This window comes from Sylvia atricapilla, chromosome 8 (assembly GCF_009819655.1).
Source record: "Sylvia atricapilla isolate bSylAtr1 chromosome 8, bSylAtr1.pri, whole genome shotgun sequence".
Taxonomy (NCBI): Eukaryota; Metazoa; Chordata; class Aves; order Passeriformes; family Sylviidae; genus Sylvia; species Sylvia atricapilla.
The window spans coordinates 212,309-230,701 of NC_089147.1; the positions used below are offsets into that span (position 1 = coordinate 212,309).

The 18,393-nt window shown below is 45.1% G+C and overlaps 1 protein-coding gene across 6 annotated transcripts in view; it reads right to left on the reverse strand.

Annotated features, from left to right (window-relative positions):
• Positions 1-18,393, reverse strand: part of INPP5A (inositol polyphosphate-5-phosphatase A) — a 188,596-nt gene that overhangs the window by 30,271 nt on the left and 139,932 nt on the right. The window lies entirely within an intron of this gene.

An 18,393-nucleotide genomic window follows, 5' to 3' on the forward strand; every position in this document is an offset into this window, starting at 1 on the left:
AGTTCATGTTACGAGTACACTTTGCAAGTCTGAGAAATGCTTACACAGTCTGAGCAATTTTCACAGTTTACTTTGCACAGCAAATTCCCTCTTTTAAATAAGAGGAATGACACCTCTAGGTATTCTGAGCACTGGATGCCTAAACCATATCATGAACCAACATTTTATCAGGCACAGAGGTATGAGTTTCCGTGCAAGTGCTGGGCCTTCATCCCTGGGCATTGGCCTGGCTGGGAGCCAGCTCCACAGGGAATAATGTGAAATGGGCTGCTCAAAGGGCTGCTCACCGCATGGCAGCAGTGAAATCTAGAGCTTTTAGAAAGCAGGTAGTGAAGCCTTAGGTATGTCAGGTGCTTTGAAATGCAGGGATCTCCATCTGAACCGGGCTGGGCACACCTCACTGCAGCCTCCCTGCCTGGGCAAGGCTGCTGGATGTGGTGCACACCCGTGCCCTCTGCCTGGCTGCTGGGAGCCACAAGGAAAACGTCAGGAAGCAGAACTGAGGACATTGTTCAAACTGGGCACTGTTCAAAGACACAGATGTGTCTCCACCCTCGGGAAGCACCTCAGCATTCCTGGCTGCTGCTGAGGCACACACTGCTGACAGGATCTGTGCACAGCCCTGGATACGGATACTGGCAAAGACTGTCCTTCTGAATAAAACCTGATTTTGCCAGAGGTTCTTAAGAAAAATGTTTTTTGTTAAAGAAAATAACTGAGTCAAGGTGAGGCAAAGAGGTGACTTCCCTGCTCTGCTCACCCCATTCCTTTTCATAATAACCAGACAAAAGGTTTTCATTTTGCGTAATATTAATTTCTAAGATAAATATTTTATGTGGTATAGACTTTCACATCCTACTACGTGCTCCTGTCTCTCAGAGACAGAAATGCTTATATTTGGACTCATTATCAGAGGTGCAGTGTCTACCAGACACACCATGAACTACAGATCACTTCTCTTTTCCCCATTCTCACCTTCTCCTGAAGGCAGAAATAGATGCCAAACATGTATTTAAACAAAACCCCATTTGCTTCCAAATACTTTATATCTCAGCTGAGGATTGCAGTGCCAGAATGGGAACAATCTGTCAATGGACATTTTGCTCCCGTTTAATAAAAATCTGATCCTTGATAAAGGCCCTTGCCTATTGGCACAGTACAAATAAAAATCAGTGAGTCGACGACTTTCGATTTTAACAAGTAACTTGAATGGGATTTGGTAAAACCCCACAAATCTGCTCTTCTTCTTACAAGTTTGTGAATGAAACAAGTGTTGATTCCTCGCTCACTGACCAAATGATGTCATTTTCTGCCAAACGTTTCCTGACTATTTCCCCCCTCCCCAAAAGCAGTGCAGTGCCCATCTGACTGTGGGTTTGCCCTAAAGCTCTGGGCACGGCCACAGCACCAGAACATCCGCGGTGTCTGTGCCACCACAGGTTTCACTGGCACAGGGAGCACTGGCCCCACGGGCTCTGCGAGAGCTCCAGCCCCTCTGCAGGACTCTAAGGTGGATTTTGGAGGCTTGGGAGGACAGTGGGAACACGCTGGTTACAGGCCCCCGGGGCAGCAGGAGGACAGCATGGAGTGGTGTGGAGCTGCACCTCCTGGAGCTCCATTCCTCAGCCCAGAGCTTCTGATCCTCAGTGCAGACCTGCTGCTCCTCAGCCAGAGCTCCATTCCTCAGCCCAGATCTCCATTCCTCAGCCCAGATCTCCATTCCTCAGCCCAGAGCTCCATTCCTCAGCCCAGAGCTCCATTCCTCAGCCCAGAGCTCCATTCCTCAGCCCAGATCTCCTGCTCCTCAGCCCAGGGCTCCATTCCTCAGCCCAGAGCTCTTCTCCTCAGCCCAGAGCTCCATTCCTCAGCCCAGAGCTCTTCTCCTCAGCCCAGAGCTCCATTCCTCAGCCCAGAGCTCCATTCCTCAGCCCAGGGCTCCATTCCTCAGCCCAGAGCTCCATTCCTCAGCCCAGAGCTCCATTCCTCAGCCCAGAGCTCCATTCCTCAGCCCAGAGCTCCATTCCTCAGCCCAGATCTCCTGCTCCTCAGCCCAGAGCTCCATTCCTCAGCCCAGATCTCTGCTCCTCAGCCCAGATCTCCATTCCTCAGCCCAGAGCTCCATTCCTCAGCCCAGAGCTCCATTCCTCAGCCCAGATCTCCATTCCTCAGCCCAGAGCTCCATTCCTCAGCCCAGGGCTCCATTCCTCAGCCCAGGGCTCCATTCCTCAGCCCAGGGCTCCATTCCTCAGCCCAGATCTCTGCTCCTCAGCCCAGATCTCCACTCCTCAGCCCAGATCTCTGCTCCTCAGCCCAGATCTCTGCTCCTCAGCCCAGATCTCTGCTCCTCAGCCCAGATCTCTGCTCCTCAGCCCAGATCTCTGCTCCTCAGCCCGGGCAGAGCAGTGAGCCCTTTGTGTGCCCACACAGCACAGCCTTTGCCATCTGTGTCCAGACGGGGTACTGAGGGAGCCGGCACAGAGCATTCCCAACCTCGCTCCCTCCACGCGGCCCATTGAAATTCCGAGCACAGATCAGATAATCGGGTCAAGCCCAAAAAAAGAGGCTTTGGGCTCATGTGTCACAAATCAGTCTGGTCCCTTCAAACAGCACACCAGATTAGAACAAGCACCCGAACAAACCAGAGCGGAAAACCCGCAGCTCTCTAAAGCTGGTTTCTAAAGCCCTAACAAATCGCTCCATCTTTCACTCATTTAAACTTTCCAAATGAGGGTCAATACGGTCCCCGAGCATCCAAATGCTAATGCGCTTAAGTGCGCTTAAGCAGCTTTCCAGAGTGAATGGGCCAAAGAAGGGCTCGAAAAGACACGGCAGAGTTACTGTCACTGTCAAAAAGTCATTGTAGCCACCCCCAGAGTGGTTGCAATTCAACAAATTCATGATTTCTGTCTCTTAAAGGCATCTGCTTGAGAACATTTTTTTCCCTGAGCTGCTTTATCTCACAACGTCAGCCCGGCTCCAAAACAAAAACCGCGCGATCGACTCCTGAGAACCAATACAGAGAAAGGGCCCACATACCTTATTGCTTTCAAATTTCACACACACAAAAAGTTACCTTATTCGCAGACAAAAGTGATTGGGCAAAGGTTCATTTCTTATACAAGCTGGAGGCACTCCTTTTTTCCTCCTCCTTTGAATTTCTGCACAGTCGTAGTCACCCAAGCAGAAAACTTTCGGGACCATGTGCCTTTTTAGGCAAGTCTGCTTATGAAGGGATTTTTTGTTGCTAGCAAAGAAAATCAAAATGCTATGAAAACTCACTGTTCCTTGCTGGGTATTCCCTCAAAGGTTCATTTTTACAAGAGCAAAAGAGGAGAAACCAGATATCAAAACTCTACGTAAGTTTGGGTTTTTTTGTTTTTTTTTTTTAACCATATTATTTTCCTTGGAAACAAGATTTGGTTAAAAAGCTTGCAGGAGAGCTGCATTCAGAGCTGAGAGGGAGCTCAGTAGCCAGCCTCTCCCTGGCAAATACAGCCGTGTCTCATTGCTGTTTTCCCATACTCTGCACAGGTAGGTCCTTTGTAGCACTTTTGATATAACCCTTTGTGATCATTTATGTGTATTGAATTGTAAAACATAGTAACAACTTTCCTGACAAGGCCCTTGGGAGGTAATAACAACATCCTGTTACACAAAGCTAGGAGGCAATGTTTTTATACTTACAAGAGACAAATCTGAAACTTCTAAACTCAGCAATTCTCAGAATTACACCGTTGATTTGCAGCATAACAGAGATTCAAAACACATCTGTTCCTCCATATACACCACACATTAAGGGGTTAAGACTACATTTCTCCATACATAGGGATACAGGCATTAAAACAATTCTTATACACATAAAACACACAACAGTCTGTAACACACACTTTGTGTTGTGTTTATATGGGAACACTGAACAGCTGTGGGCTGCACTGCTGCTTCCTGCTTGGCTGAAAGCTGCAGCTGATTTTTCACTGATTCCACACTTCTTTATTCTCTGAGTCCACCTCCAGATGTGTGAGCTATTACATGCTTGTAAGTCCGTCAATAATTTTGGGGGCTGGCAGGGAAACCCCCCAAAATGTGGTATTCAAGCATCTACAGACTCGTCCTATTGCATCTGTCCACTGATGCAAAGATGTGTACTATTGATCTCTATTATTTGAATACTCTTATTAGGACTTATTATTACTTTGAATCCTTAAAACACAAAAGAGAAAATAGAATATATACATTGCTCCTTTACAATTAAGAAAGTTTAGCAATAGTTGCCACTGGAATTTGCAGTAAGCTGCACAGATGTACTCATGGCTGTGACTGCTAGGAGAGAAGTGCAGAGTCTGAAGAATCCTATCAGGAGTCAAGTGAAATAAGGTCTTGAGCACTTGAGCATCCAAATAAACTAAATTTTAGGATTTTAGGTTTTTTTTCAGTGTGTACAGCCCCCTTCTGAGGGCACACCACTGCCACTGACATGACCCTGCTGCCTGTACCCACGTCAGGACTGATTTAACCTCACAGGCAGGTGAAAGAAGCACCAATCCCACTCCTGGGAGAGCCTGGCCCAGGAGCTGCCCAGAACCTATTGGAGCAGCTCCCCTACTGAACTGTGGCACAGGGATATTCTGGGATATTTTAAAATGCTTCTTTGGGTGGTGTCTGTGACCAAAACGTCTCAGCACCAAAGCACTATCCTCATGCTTCCATTGTCCCAAAGATCTCCTGCCTCCCTAAAACAGATGATCCCTGCTGGAAACAACTTGCCTGCCTTTGGTCTCAATGTCACAGCAGCCCTAGGTTGATTGTAAGATGCATTTTCTTGTCCAGAAACTGAGATAATTCCTGACCCAGTGTGTCACCAGGCAGTGCCAAAGCGTTGCTGTGTACCTTTCAGGCACTGTGCTGAGTGTCCTGAGTGTCCTGGGGACAGCACGGTGTCCCCTGCCCTGGCACTGCCCAAATCCCCACCCAGCCCTCGCAGAGACACCCCTGGCAGTGCTGCCTGTGCTCCCTCACTGTTTGCTCAGGAGGCAGCGGGCCAGGCTGACCACAGCACACTGCTGCAGACCCTGGCCGGGCAGGGATGGGCATGGGAGCAGCTGGACAACAGCTGGAACAGCTGGCCAACAGCTGGAACAGCTGGCCCAGAGTGGCAGCTCAGTGCCATGTGCTGGTGGCACAGCCTGCCCTTCTCCAGGTCTGGAGGGAGCCTCGAGGTCCCTGACTGTGGCCTCTGGCCTCAGCAGCTTTGCTCTGTGCCAACAGCTGGTGGCAATGATGGCTCTCTTTGTAATTCTCTCCTTCAGAAAAGAATCTGAATTAATTCCAAAAGGCCTCTGTATCTCATATTCTCCAAGATTACAGATCAGGCTAGAACTCCTTTTCCATATTCCCCTGCATGCTGATTACCTTCTTGTTTTCTCTCTCTCTGTCTCTCTGGTCAGCTTGCACATCTTTTTGTATTCTCTCGTTTTGTTTTCCTGACTATGATCTCAAGCCCGAGTTCAGCAAAGCATCTACAAAGTGATTCACAAACAATTTACCTGGAGCTGTCTGGCACCTGTGTGAACTGTGCAGAGCCTCTGGGGACAAAGGTAAAGGGTTCCCCTGATCACTTTCTAAAGCCTCAGCTTGAATTCACTTGCTGACGTCAGACATAAATAATACAAAATCAGGACTTTGATCAGGTCCAGATAAACCCACAGCACTGCAAGGTCTAGAACTGGGAAGCTGTCTGCCAGAAAAATCTCTTCCCTCGTTCTGTCCATCCTTCTAAATAATTTTGTATTACTACTTGATGTCAAGTACTCATGAGGGAGTATTCAAAGATAAATATTTGCTTTTTCATAATTACAGAAACTGGGACAGTCCAACCGTTCCTAAGGAAATTATCTGCATAAACACAAGATATATGTCTTGTCCCATAAGGTGTGATCCTCTTCAGATCTACTCAGATGTTCTGTTACTTATTTTCCATTATTTTTTCTGCTTTCGCCATGCAGTAATGCCATCTTGAGAAATTCCTTGTTGGAAAACTTCAAAGCATTTACACTCTTCCACTTCAGCTAACAACCAAGCAGAGGACTGGGTATATTATTTCTGTTCAGCAAAGACTTCGATGAAGCACACAGAATCTGTGATGTAAATCTGTTTCTGTAGAGAAACATAAAATCCCCTGCTCCCTTGAATTCAGGAGGAATGGAATAAGAGGCAGCTTCTCTCCTTATAGCTAAGCTTGCTTTTATCTAACTTGCAGACTAAGAACCTCTATTTCTTCTCTATTTGCTTTTTCTAAAAGCGAAACAGCCTGTGAGCCCCATCTGCTCCCGTGTGCCTTGCAATTGCCTTTGTTTTGAGTGGTAACATTTGCTTGTGTTTGCACTGATGGTGTTTGTGCTTCTGCTGCCTCCAAACTTCGTGGCTTCTTACAGCCGTAACAAATGAAACATAGGAGCAGTAACACCAAGTAGAAAAAATTTAGGCCAACACCTAAGAAGATTATTTGGTGCTTCTTGACCTGCTTGCAGCAGTGGGCTGTGCAGGCACTGGAGTCCCCAGCTTGGCTGTCCTGGAGCCTTGCAGGAGCTCACAGCTGACACAGCACGGACTGGCCAGCCCCTGGCTGCTCCACGCTCCCTGCTGACCTCCGAGCCAACAGCAAGCCCAGAAACACTCCCAAGCAGCACTGCCAAACGGAGTAATTCAGGAGTTTGCCCTTTTAAAATAATGGGGAGGCTTTTACAAGATCAATGGTGTGACACAGCTCAAGTTCAAGGCTTAACCTTTGGAGAGTGTGACCCTTTGGCTCCCACATAGTAGACTCTCAGCTGCAGGTATAATTGGGAGCTGACTTTTAAAACATGTTGTGTTGGGCAATTCTGGAATCAAATGATGTATGTACCTAAAATCTAGATGTCCTGAGGCAGGCACTGAATACTTTTTATCATAAAATTAAAAATAATAAATTTCTATTTATTTCTAGAAAGAATACATTTCTTTTTTCTTCTTGCCATTATGCACAACAGCAAAAAAATCCTTAGCCCCTTAAAAAGATGGGATTTGAGACGTGGAACAAGTAAGTGACTTGCACGAGGCACAAGTGTGTTGTGCTGCCAGCAGCTCAGGCTTGGACTCCTGCTAAGGCTAAGCACAGTGGTGGGGTGGATGGGTGCCCCCCAGAATGGATGAATGCCCTCCAGCTCATACAACGGTCACGAGCATGCACAGCAAAGTGGAAGAGATGTCCATGTTCTTCCACTGTTTTCTCTCTTTGGGAAAAAAAAAAAAAAAACCCTTCTCCAAGTTAACTTTACTTTTTAAGGAAACAAATGTAACACAAAAACAATTTTCACTGCTTCTGGTTTCCAGACCTGAACAAGTCGGGAATGCAAAATTCACTGTGCTGATAACTGAAACATGCTGCATGGTGTTATGGTAAGACTAAAACTTTGCTGACCAGGTGATGTCTACCTGATGCAGCCTGTGAATAATTTCTTTACTGTATTGTTCCCCTGTTGTTTTGTTTGTCCAGCCTCTTTGACTCAACTCCTTTTTATCCTGCCGTATCTCCTTCATTTCTCATTGACATATTCCCTGTTTGGTCCACCATCATTTGCTGCTTTACTCACTTTCTGAAATGGAATGTAAGTCCAGCAGCTTTAAAGTTCAAATAATCCTTTTCAGCTAGTCCTATTCAAACAGCTCTGCGAGCCGTGAGGTGGGATTGCTGCACTGTCCCTGTCCCAGCCCTGTGGTGGTGCAGGTGCCAAGCAGCTGGCTGCTGCAGCACCCTGGCCACAGCTGAGCTGCTGGGCTGTCCCCAGGCACGCTGCCCACCAGCAGGCTGATGCTTCTTCAACAAGACCCAGGCCATCATGGAGTTCATCTGTTCCCAGGAGCCTGTATTCACACACTAAAATAGATATTTTGGGATGAAATGAATGGATATCTTTGTAAAATAATGTGCAAGGTGGGTACCCAATGTTTGCTATATTCTCCTTGATGAACACTAAGATGGACTGAGAGATCAGCAAGTGTACACACCCCACACCCACTAAAGACTGGCATCACCTAAGAACAGCTGTGGGCTAAAACAGGCAGGGTTTGGGGTGTGTACACTTGCTTAGAGGCATGTCCTGTGTACTGCCTCTATTCCCCACCCTGGTAATGCAGCCCTGAGTTCCTTCTGCCGTGGTGTGAGATGGTGTGAGAGCCAAGTGTCAGCAGCACAGCAGTGCTCAGGAGGTCCAAGGCTCAGGACCAGCGGCCCTTGGCCAGTTAGGGGCACAGCTGATCAGAGGACGACTTGGAGAACCACTTCACAGCACTGCCTGGGGATTCAAAGGGATTTAACCTCACAATGAACACTGATCCCTGGCTCGTTCCACCCCACCACTGAGGGCACCACTGAGTGAGGACAGAAAGCTCTGCATGAAATGAGGCAACGAGGGTCTTCCTGCTTGTAACAACCAAAGATTCCCTCCAGAGGGGATGGGACCTGACTGGCCCAAACAACCAGAAAGTCCATTCTACAGAGCTTCTGAAACAGAGATGAAATTCTTTCCGTTAAGCAAACCAAGGTTCAAATACGTGAGACACGAGTACACAAGTGTTAATGCAGCATCATTTTAGAGCTCGCAGCTGGGGCTGCCTTGTCGAGTGCTATTCTTTCCGCTGTATCTTTAAGTGCTGTTAAATTCATTTGTCACTTGATGGAAAGCCAACAGGCTACAAATCTCCCAAGCCCCTCTTGTGCTGAATAGTGACAGGAGGATTCTGTTCTGCCATCAGAAAACATTTGTGCGCAGCTCTGTCCGCAGTCATACACGCTACTTTAACTCATCTGCCTCCCCATTCTCCCCAGCCTGGGAGGACAAATTGCTCACTGTGGCTCCCTTTCAGAGGCAGCACAGCGCGCAAAGAATCATGACTGAGCAGAAACACAAGGAACAGGCACATAAAAATTCATCACTTTGGCCTCCTGACCTCTTGCCACTGGATTTGGCAAACCCCATCTCAAAAAGTAGCACCGAGGGAGAGCTAAGCAGAGCGGCTGAGTGAAATTACTGACAAAAAATATCCTGGACACAGGAAAACCCCACCAGATGCTTCATTGTCTTTGCAGAGAAGTGGTGCTGAAAAAGGGGGTGATCTACCACATGGCATATTGGGTGGAATAAGTAGTGCCATTGTTTCAGGGCAGCTCTGTCACTTTACTGACCGCAATACAAAGAGGTGTAAAGCAAGATTTAATCCTGACTTTTTAGTCAGCAGATTAAAACCAATCATGCCAGATGTCCACAAGACTGTTTAACATACAGAAAGCTTTTTCATACTCTACAAAAAAGTAGAAGTTGTAATAACTTCTTTATTTCCTCTAGAGAGGCCTTTTTCACTCACTTTTCGTCAGAAAAAAGGGAGATGTTGTAATAGATTTTAAGATGTGCTATTAATTTTTACTCTAGCCTTTGTTCTCTTCCCTCTGAGACAAAGCTAAACAAAGTAAATTCTTTAACCCATCCAAAATTAGACACATACGCCAAAGAAAACTGATGGTATAAGAAAGCTGTGATTTCAAAAAGAATTTATACCCATTAAGACCAGCAATGGATGCTATCAGCAGTGCCTAAGTTCTTCAAGTAATACTTGAAGCAGTGAAAGACATGAAAACACAGTGGTCAGTGTGCTGAGAAGGCAACAGATCATCCTTGTCCCCTCCAAACTGGAATTGTGCTGGTGGGACTCCGTGCCCAGAGGTGTCCTCAGAGCTGCTCTGAGGATGTGTGTGCTGTGCTGCCCGCCTCAACAGGGGCACAGCCAGGGCACCTGGGGCTGGCAGGGCCCTCGGGGGAGCCCTGCCCACACTGCAGCCTTCCAGGACCCTGGCCTGGCACCCAGAGGGGCAGGTCCCCTGTGCCACCATGTGCCAGCAGGTGATGTCACCTCCACCCACAGCCACCCCTGCCACGGGACCCAGAGCCCTGGCAAAGTCACTGCAAGCTAAAATACGAATGCTAATAAGGGAAAAATACTCACTTATTAGAGTGGTCTTCTTTGAACTCACCTACACAACCGTTACACACTCCCAGTGTTGCTGCTTTCTCGTATTTCTATTTATGAACAAATTAATATCCAAAAGAACTACCATAAAGGATATAAATTCAACAAAAACCAAAGCATATTTAGTCTTTTTTCTGCTATATTAGCAAAATGGAAAGAAGTCTGCATACTAGTGTTCCCCTGCTGAATTTCCATAGCCAAAAATGCCACTAAATTCAGCAAAACTCACATTGTATATTTAGTTTGTCATATTAAATTGCAAATAATTTATGCATTTGAGAAAAAATAATTAACTTGTCTTTGAAAAAAAAAAAAACTATAGAAAAAATTATCTCCTTAAAATTCCAGAATTGGGCCAATTAATATCACATATATCATTTTGTAATTCAATAGCTATATGGCAGCCAGATAACACCTTGTTTGGCATCCCTATCTATCAGCTGCCTCGGAAAAAACACAACTTACACATTTCATTTGTTTTCTCATCATGTGCTTTAAAAAAATCCTCATTACAAGCTTCAAAAATAACCGCCTTAGTGAATCCCTGACCTAACCAGTACTGTTAAACCATTTTCTTCATTTCACACCTGGTAGAGACCTAAGTGAAGAGTTAAAATCATAAACCAAACAATCTAGCAAGGCACTGACACTCAGCTAGGGACAGGCACAACTCCTTCCTGACTGCCTAGTCCTTGCAGAGGGGCACCTGTAAGACAACTGCAAGCTCCTCCTGCTGTGTTTCTGCACGGGGAAGAGGCTCAGCTGTGTGTGAGGGCAGGAGTTCTGCCCTTCTGAACCACTCTGCACCTTCCCAAACCAGGGGGCCTCTTCTGGAACTCATGCCAGACAGAAGAGTTTTGGCTGACCATGGTTTGCAGCATTACAAACCAGGGTAGTACCTGCCTCCTTACTGGAAGAGGGGTTTCATTAGGTTAATTAAGATGCACTATTTGTCTTTGTGTCACCATCATCATCCTTACTGTACTCCTTGCAGGTCTCGTATCATAAAGCTAATGATTCTGTACTGAAAATTTTGGACAGGCAGAAACCTCCAGTACTGCTCCTCATTTCCCCAGTGCACTCTGATGGCTGAAAGGTGTAACAAACACACTGCCTTTAAATCTTCTGGCCCCTCACTGCCACACTGAACAGACATGGCAGGTACCACAGCGAGGACGAGGGCATTTTCTTTGTAACAAAGTCCAACTAGAGACTCTCAAGCTACCTAACAGCAATAAGTCAACCAAGTGTAAATCTGACTCAGAGATTTCTGCCAGTTAAACACTTTCTTCATTGCTACTTACTCCACCCTGGAATTTGCATTATTTTAAAATGACAATTCTACTCTCTATTTCTGAATTTCTTCAGGCAAGTCTTGTGGGTGGCCCTCAAGATACATTTTACCAATTTTTCATGCCCATCCCTCGAAATGTGACCCTGCTCCTGTGCTTTTATCTCTCTGACAACTTCACACAGGAAAACATGCAGCCCCTCTGATAGCATGAAATCGGAAACAATAGCCTCTGGAAACAAAGGGGAGGAGGGAGGCAGGGTACAGTCCAGGTCCTGGCTGATTTTAGGCACAAACAGATGTTCATAGGACGCAATACCCTGAGCAAGCTGAAAGGGAAAGCTTGTAAAAGAAATGGACCTTAAAAACAATGTATTCAAGAGCTTTAAAATAAAGGCAAAGGGAAAGCAATATGGCTTTCACTGATAAATCTCAGCTAAGAAAACCAAAGTGGCACCATGAATTTCAATGATGCATTTTTCTTTCTCAATGAACTCTACAGCTCATTTTGAAATCTACAAATTGCTTAAATCTCAACTTAGTTTACAAGTCTCCCATAGCCATTAAAAGGTTACAATACAGGCATTTCTATTTCTTGTAACTAATCACCAGAGCTGGAAACACCCAGCAAAGCCCTGAAATATAGGCTAATGCCATTATTTTAAAAGCTGCTTACAGCTCAACAAAGAGGAATATGCTGAAAGAATCTTGATTGGAAAAAATCTTAGACTAGCTGTTGGAACAAATTATGTTCAATCTCCTGTTCTTTTCATGTGCACTATTTCAGACTCAAAAAGCCCCATGGAAAGAATCCCTAAAGCGCTGTCCTGAATTGGACTTGGGTTCTGTCTCACAAAAGCCAAAACGCACCATTTACAAACGAAACAAAGTGTGGAATCATTCCTCTGACTGAAGTTTCTGCTTTTGTGATTAAAACTCTCTTCTCCTCTCTCTCGAAGAACCTGCCATCCAAAAGGCCCTGTGCCATGCTCCAATGCACAAAATACATGTATTCATTACAGGAGAAAAAAACCCTGAAAAATTTGGCACAAAGGCGGGTGCATAGCTTAAGTCCTGTTTAGGGTAGCCCTCACTTGAACCCCACTCATTTGCATAGATTTTACCTATTGATTGTCTCTATCAGGGATACAGCTAAAAGGAATGTTCCATCAGCTGCTTGTGGTCAGGTGCAGATTTAACTTGATAGTTACTAGCATCAATGAGACTCACACAGTAAAGAAATAAAGAAGTGGTATGTTTTTCCACCAGCATCAAACTCAGTAGGAATTATTTTAATGACAAAGCTGAGACTGAAGATATCTAAGTCTGCTCAGGAAGCTTTAAGGTATTACAGACTGAAACCCCAGCCAGAAGTGACCGTGCATTTGTCTAGTCTGATCATACATCCCAGATAAACACGGCCCAGATTTCATCCTCAGCTGAAGCAAATGGCACCTCTTTCACTAAAACACATCTTCAGGAAGGCACAACATCTTGGTAGCACACAGGAAACTCACCAGTTCCTCTGGCAGCCACAGAACAGGAACAGAACCTCTCATTGATCACTCTTGTGGCTAATTTCCCACGTATGATTTTTCATTTTAAATCGTCTGCTAGCAGCTTCTAAACATCACTTAGACACAAAAGGACGGGGGACATTGCTGTCAACACAGCAAAGTATGAAACCACAGCCTCCTGCCTGCAGACTCCTGGGAAACCCTCTGACCACTGGCAAGGGCTGTCTGAGTAAAGTGGAGCAGACCTCTAAGAAGCCTGGCTCAGCAAAGCTGGCCCTACAAGCTCTGAAAACAACTCCTCCCTGGCACTCAGATGTGGCCCAGGGTCTGGGTCAGGGGACAGAGGCCCTGCTCTCCTCTCACACCAAACTGTGACTTTGCAATACACGGGGTGGAGGTGTGCAATGGATTTCAATACACAGGCTCAGCAGCCACATGTGAAGCCAAACATGCAATTACAACAAATTTACCTACAGACTCCTCAATGATTATGGCAGTGCTGTGGGAGCTGAGATTCAGCTGTTTGCCTTTGGTGTCTCCTCCTGCTCTGCCACTGACCCCTTGGTGCTCCTGCCTGTGCAAAGTTAAACACTGATGTTTTCAACAAACTCATCTTCCCATAGCATCACTTGATTTCACTTCAACACCTTCATCCAAGTTGTTAATCTCAGAATAAATTGCCTTGTTCAAGCATGTTTTGTGACTGCATTTCCTCTCTCAATTTTCTTCTCATTACCAACTCTTGCATTAGGTTGCCTGAAATGAATGTCAAGCTAATGAGCCTTCAGCTATTGAGAACCTTGCTGAGTGTTTTCCTCCTTTCTTCCCCCTTAACTACAGGAATAAATTTATTATTCTTCTAAAATTCTGTAATGTCCCAGGTACACCAATTTGTTCTAAGCCAACTTTCGAGCCTGTTGGTTACAGACGGGCAATTACAATCAGCCTCTTTAAATTCCTTCTCCTGACTGATCTGTCAGGAAACATCACTCAGGCCCTGGGGGCTCAAAACTTTCCTTAGTTTTTAAATTATACACAAATATGTGAAGTTTAGGAGATTGCCAGTATGTTCAGGGAAAAGCTTAATGATTTTTCTACTTTCAGATGTGAACAGAGCTCTTGAACCTTTTATGGCTACAATACTGACATCTTTGTGAAATTCAGCACTTGTTCAAACTGCAAAAATAAAGGACAGAGACAAAAAATAAGTCTTGCTGACTCTTTCAATGACATTTACAAGTGAGGTAATACTGTAAAGAGCTACCCTTCATAAGCCTTCCACACCAAAGGGAAAGAGAATTTATATCCATCTGCATTTCTGGACTGTCTTCAGATATTTCAGAGTGAGACAACCTAAACAGACTATGGTTTTGAATGGCATTGAAAGAATGCTTTTTCTACATGAGTGCTAATAATGTAGTATTACTTGGAGTGCAGCGCTGAACTATCTACAACATTGTGATTTCAGAGCTGCCATCCACTAAGCAACCAGTGCAGTGTGCATTGTGACATGTGTTTCTCCATACAGGACACAAATTAACTTCTGAGAACTATACTCAGTGTGCAGGGAACTGAGCTGTCTGTATTAAAAGATTTTAAAATTACCGCCACAAACCCACTATGAACTAGTACACAGATCTGATCAGTTAAAAATCTGTAATTCACCAGCTTCAGTGCAAGTTGCATTGAGTTCTAGAGAAATGATCAGAGGTGGGAGCAATGTTAATGCTAACAGTCTATAAATACCCTCCTGTATCTTCCCAGTGCACACACATGGCTGGAAGAAATCCATGCAAGTTATGGGCAAAAACCCCAGGTGGAGCAGCCATCTGTGTAGGAATCATTGGCAGAAAGTGGCTTTTATTTCAGTGGCCACAGGTTTCACCAGAAACACTGACAGCAAAGGGCCAACGTCAGCTGTTTGCTGAGGCACATTTAACATGCAGCATCAGGCAGCAGTTTGAGCCCTCTGCACAGCCCAACAACTGAAGAATTGCAGCCTTCATTTTGTCTAACCCTGCTTTTATTGTTTGTCATTGTTTCTTAGAGTTATTCTGCTGTCAATATTTGAAGAACAGAATCCTGTCTGGGTATTGATTTCCTAAAGACTTTGAATCACTGCCTTCATAATGCATATATTTTAAGGCAAGTGCATGCAAAAGGTGGAGGTGAAGTTGCTTATTGAATTAAATCAATACAAGATGCCATCCTGGCAATTATCATCTAGTATTCATTTTATATAATGTAAAATACTCGGCAGACAGAATAAAAACAAATTTCCATCCCACTTTGGCAATCTTAATTTAAATCCCTTGTATGCCCTGGACCTTTAGCTTGCTTCAGTTCAGCTATTGTCACTCCAGCATTGGGCACAGACTTGACTCCACTCTGGGGCTGGTGAGGACGGGAAGCACAGTGCCACCTCCTGTGACACCCTCACTGAAGGGAGAGACAGACAGCAGCGCAGCTGGAGTCTGGAGATGCTTCTCCAAGAGCAGCTCAGGGGCTGCACTGCAGAGACTCCATGACTTTAAAAGCCCCAAATGACACTGAGGGGGAAATCCAGGATCCACACTAATGTCCAACTCAATTCAGGTCATGTTTGTGTTCTGCAAGCTTCATGACAGCACTACAGTTACACTGCATTCAGCTGTGTACAAAACAAACAAAAAATTACATCTGGTTTAATTTTCAGGGATCCATTAGGGTTATACGAATAAAAATAGTCTAGCATTTTAAGTAGCATTTTAGAAGCACAATGTGATGCCCATAAGGAGTTCTGCCAGTATATGCATTTCTTTCCTGTCTCTAAGGCAGAAGGGGATGTGAGCACCATGCAGGAGGCTGGCCAGAACACCTGAGCACCAGAGCTGGAGGCAATGAGCTGCAGGGCACCCGAATCCAGCCCACACTTCCCCAGGCTGGAGAGAAAACCAGCAGCCTTTGCCTGTCAGAGCTGACTGCCTGCTCAGGGCTGGGCAGGAGATGATGGAATCACCTACAGCTACTGAACAGCCCTGCACAGACCCACATGGCACAACTGAGCCTGGGGGGTTCAGGCTGTGCTCCTGCGGTGCTCCTGCCCCTGAGGCTGAGCAGATGTGCCTCACTAGAGCTCAGGAAGGTGCTTGTTCCCCAGGAAGCTGATTTCCCCCCTTTTGTGACAGGAAAGCAGCAGAGGCTGAGCACATTCTTCTGTGACACTGGGTCAGTGTGCTGCCTCTTCCCACTGCCTCGGCTCGGGATGGGGAGAACCCCCCAGCTGTGCCAGGAGGGGAATCCCTAAATGAACCCTGCACCCTAAATGAACCCTGTGCACCCTAAATGAACCCTGCCCCACTCCACAGCCTTTCCTCCCTCCTCGCAGGAACAGTTTCCAAGGAGCTGACCCATCAAACACTTTTTATACGGGACCCCAGGATTGCCATCACAGAGGCTGAACTCAGAATCTGCTCCTACCAGGGGACTGTTTCTTATATACTGTTTCTTTTCCTACCTCTACGAGAAAATGCTATTTAATGGTTAGTGTTTATTTGTCCCACTGAAAGGGCAAGTTACATGAAAGTGTGGAGTCAGCTACAAAGAAAACAACAAAACCCAGCAGAAGCCAGAGGAAAGACAACTTCACAGAAAGCTCCATGTGGTAATACACCTTCTTCTTCCAGAAGAGGCCATGAAGAAATATGATAATTTTCAAGGATTTTATTGGCATACTCTTCACTCATTAAAAAAAAATAAAAATCTATTCCATGATCGTTGAGAATAACATCAGACTGTATAGGTCAAAAATTGACTGACATCACTCTGGACAGGCATTATTGAGACACACAAAGAAGCTGTTGTGCCTTTAAGCTTATGGTACATTGCAACGCAGTAAATGAAAAGCCACTATTATGAGGGGATGTTTATGTCAGTATCTGAAACAAATCTTCTTTTTACTAGGATAATACTGTCTTAAATTGTTAACTGTTGATCAGATAAACAACATGTGATAAAGATCCTATAATCTCTTCTCATACAATTGGTTTAACCCCTTAACAGCTATTATAATATTAAAATACTACACATTAATGACCCTTGTGAAAGCTTGAAAGAGCTGTAAATTACATCCTACCACACTTCTCGTGTAAGCAGTAATGAGAGATTAGATTTTAATAAGGTGAAGATAGGATGATAAAATTTTCACAGGAGGTGATGTCTCAGTCACTGCTAGAAATTGCATCCTGCTCCCTTCCCACTCTTTTGGCCTCTGTGAGAAGAAGTGAGCTGGATCTCCCAGGTAAGGCTGCAGACTGAGGAGGTGTTTCACACAGTGCAGGACATGGACCTCTCTTGCCAAGTGGTACCAGACAAAGGTGACCCATTGCTGCACGACCTCACAAAGGGCCAGGAAGCTTTATCTTTCTTTCCTTGGAGAAGGAGCAACCTAAATGTTACAGCAATTATTACAGCTGATTTGAGATTCCTGTATTGTCACTTTGCATATTTTGCTTTGAAGTGTCAAATTCTCATCTCAAATTGGGACCGGGAAAAAAATGACACATGATGGGAAATCCTATTCTGACAAAGGTACAATTGCTGTCTGAATTATCAACACTAATAAAGGTAGATTTGTGGGCATATCGTGTAGATTAGAAAGTCAAAGTTTCCTTTAATAATGCATGTGATAAAATACAGTGGAGACCTACATCAAATACAAATGTTTTTCGAAATTACCACTGTGTGAGCCCTCCTCAGAAGGGCTGAGGAACAGGAGCTGCTGTCCTTTTTCTTACTTCTCTGCTACAGAACTTTGAGAGCAAGAATGGTGAAAGAGAGAGAAGTAACTTGCTGCAAATGCTTATTCAATGGTGCTAAGCAGTTCAGAGTGTGTTTCCCGAACTTTCTTAAAATTAACACTGCAGTCTATGCTAATTTTCAGTGAAAGAAGGACCAGGTCCATTTGCCTGTGTTAGTTCAGAGAGGCTGGAGAAGCTGGAAGAAAGAGAAACAAATAGAAAATCTGCCTGCCAAAGAGTAATATATGTACGTAGGTGTATGCCTGCATTCTAAGTTACAATCCAACAATATTCTGAAGCCCTTCATCCTGACAATTGCAGGGCAGAGAGGCCACAGAGAAAGAAGCTCTGGGGAAGGACACAGTGCTGCCCCCAGTCAGGAGCTGCTGCACCTCTGGGACAGGCACAAGCCCAGCCCCGAGGCTGAGGGGCTTTCTCTGTCAGGACAGCTCAGACTGTCACAGTTGGATAAGGTGGCTTTAACTGCAATGGGAACAGATGCCATCAAGATTGCAGTCACAGACGATTTAATAGGACAGCAACTAGTGTCTCTCACCACCATCATTTGCTGCCTGGCCCATACAACACCCCACCCCAAATGAGCTTCACATGCTTCAGGAATCACTGTTTGTCCATTCTCCCTGAGGCTGACCACATTTACCACTGGTCAAACCTAAACAACAATAAAGATTTTCTTTTTTAACAAAATACCCATCTTGGTTTCTTAGTGTTCTTTTCTACAACTTTA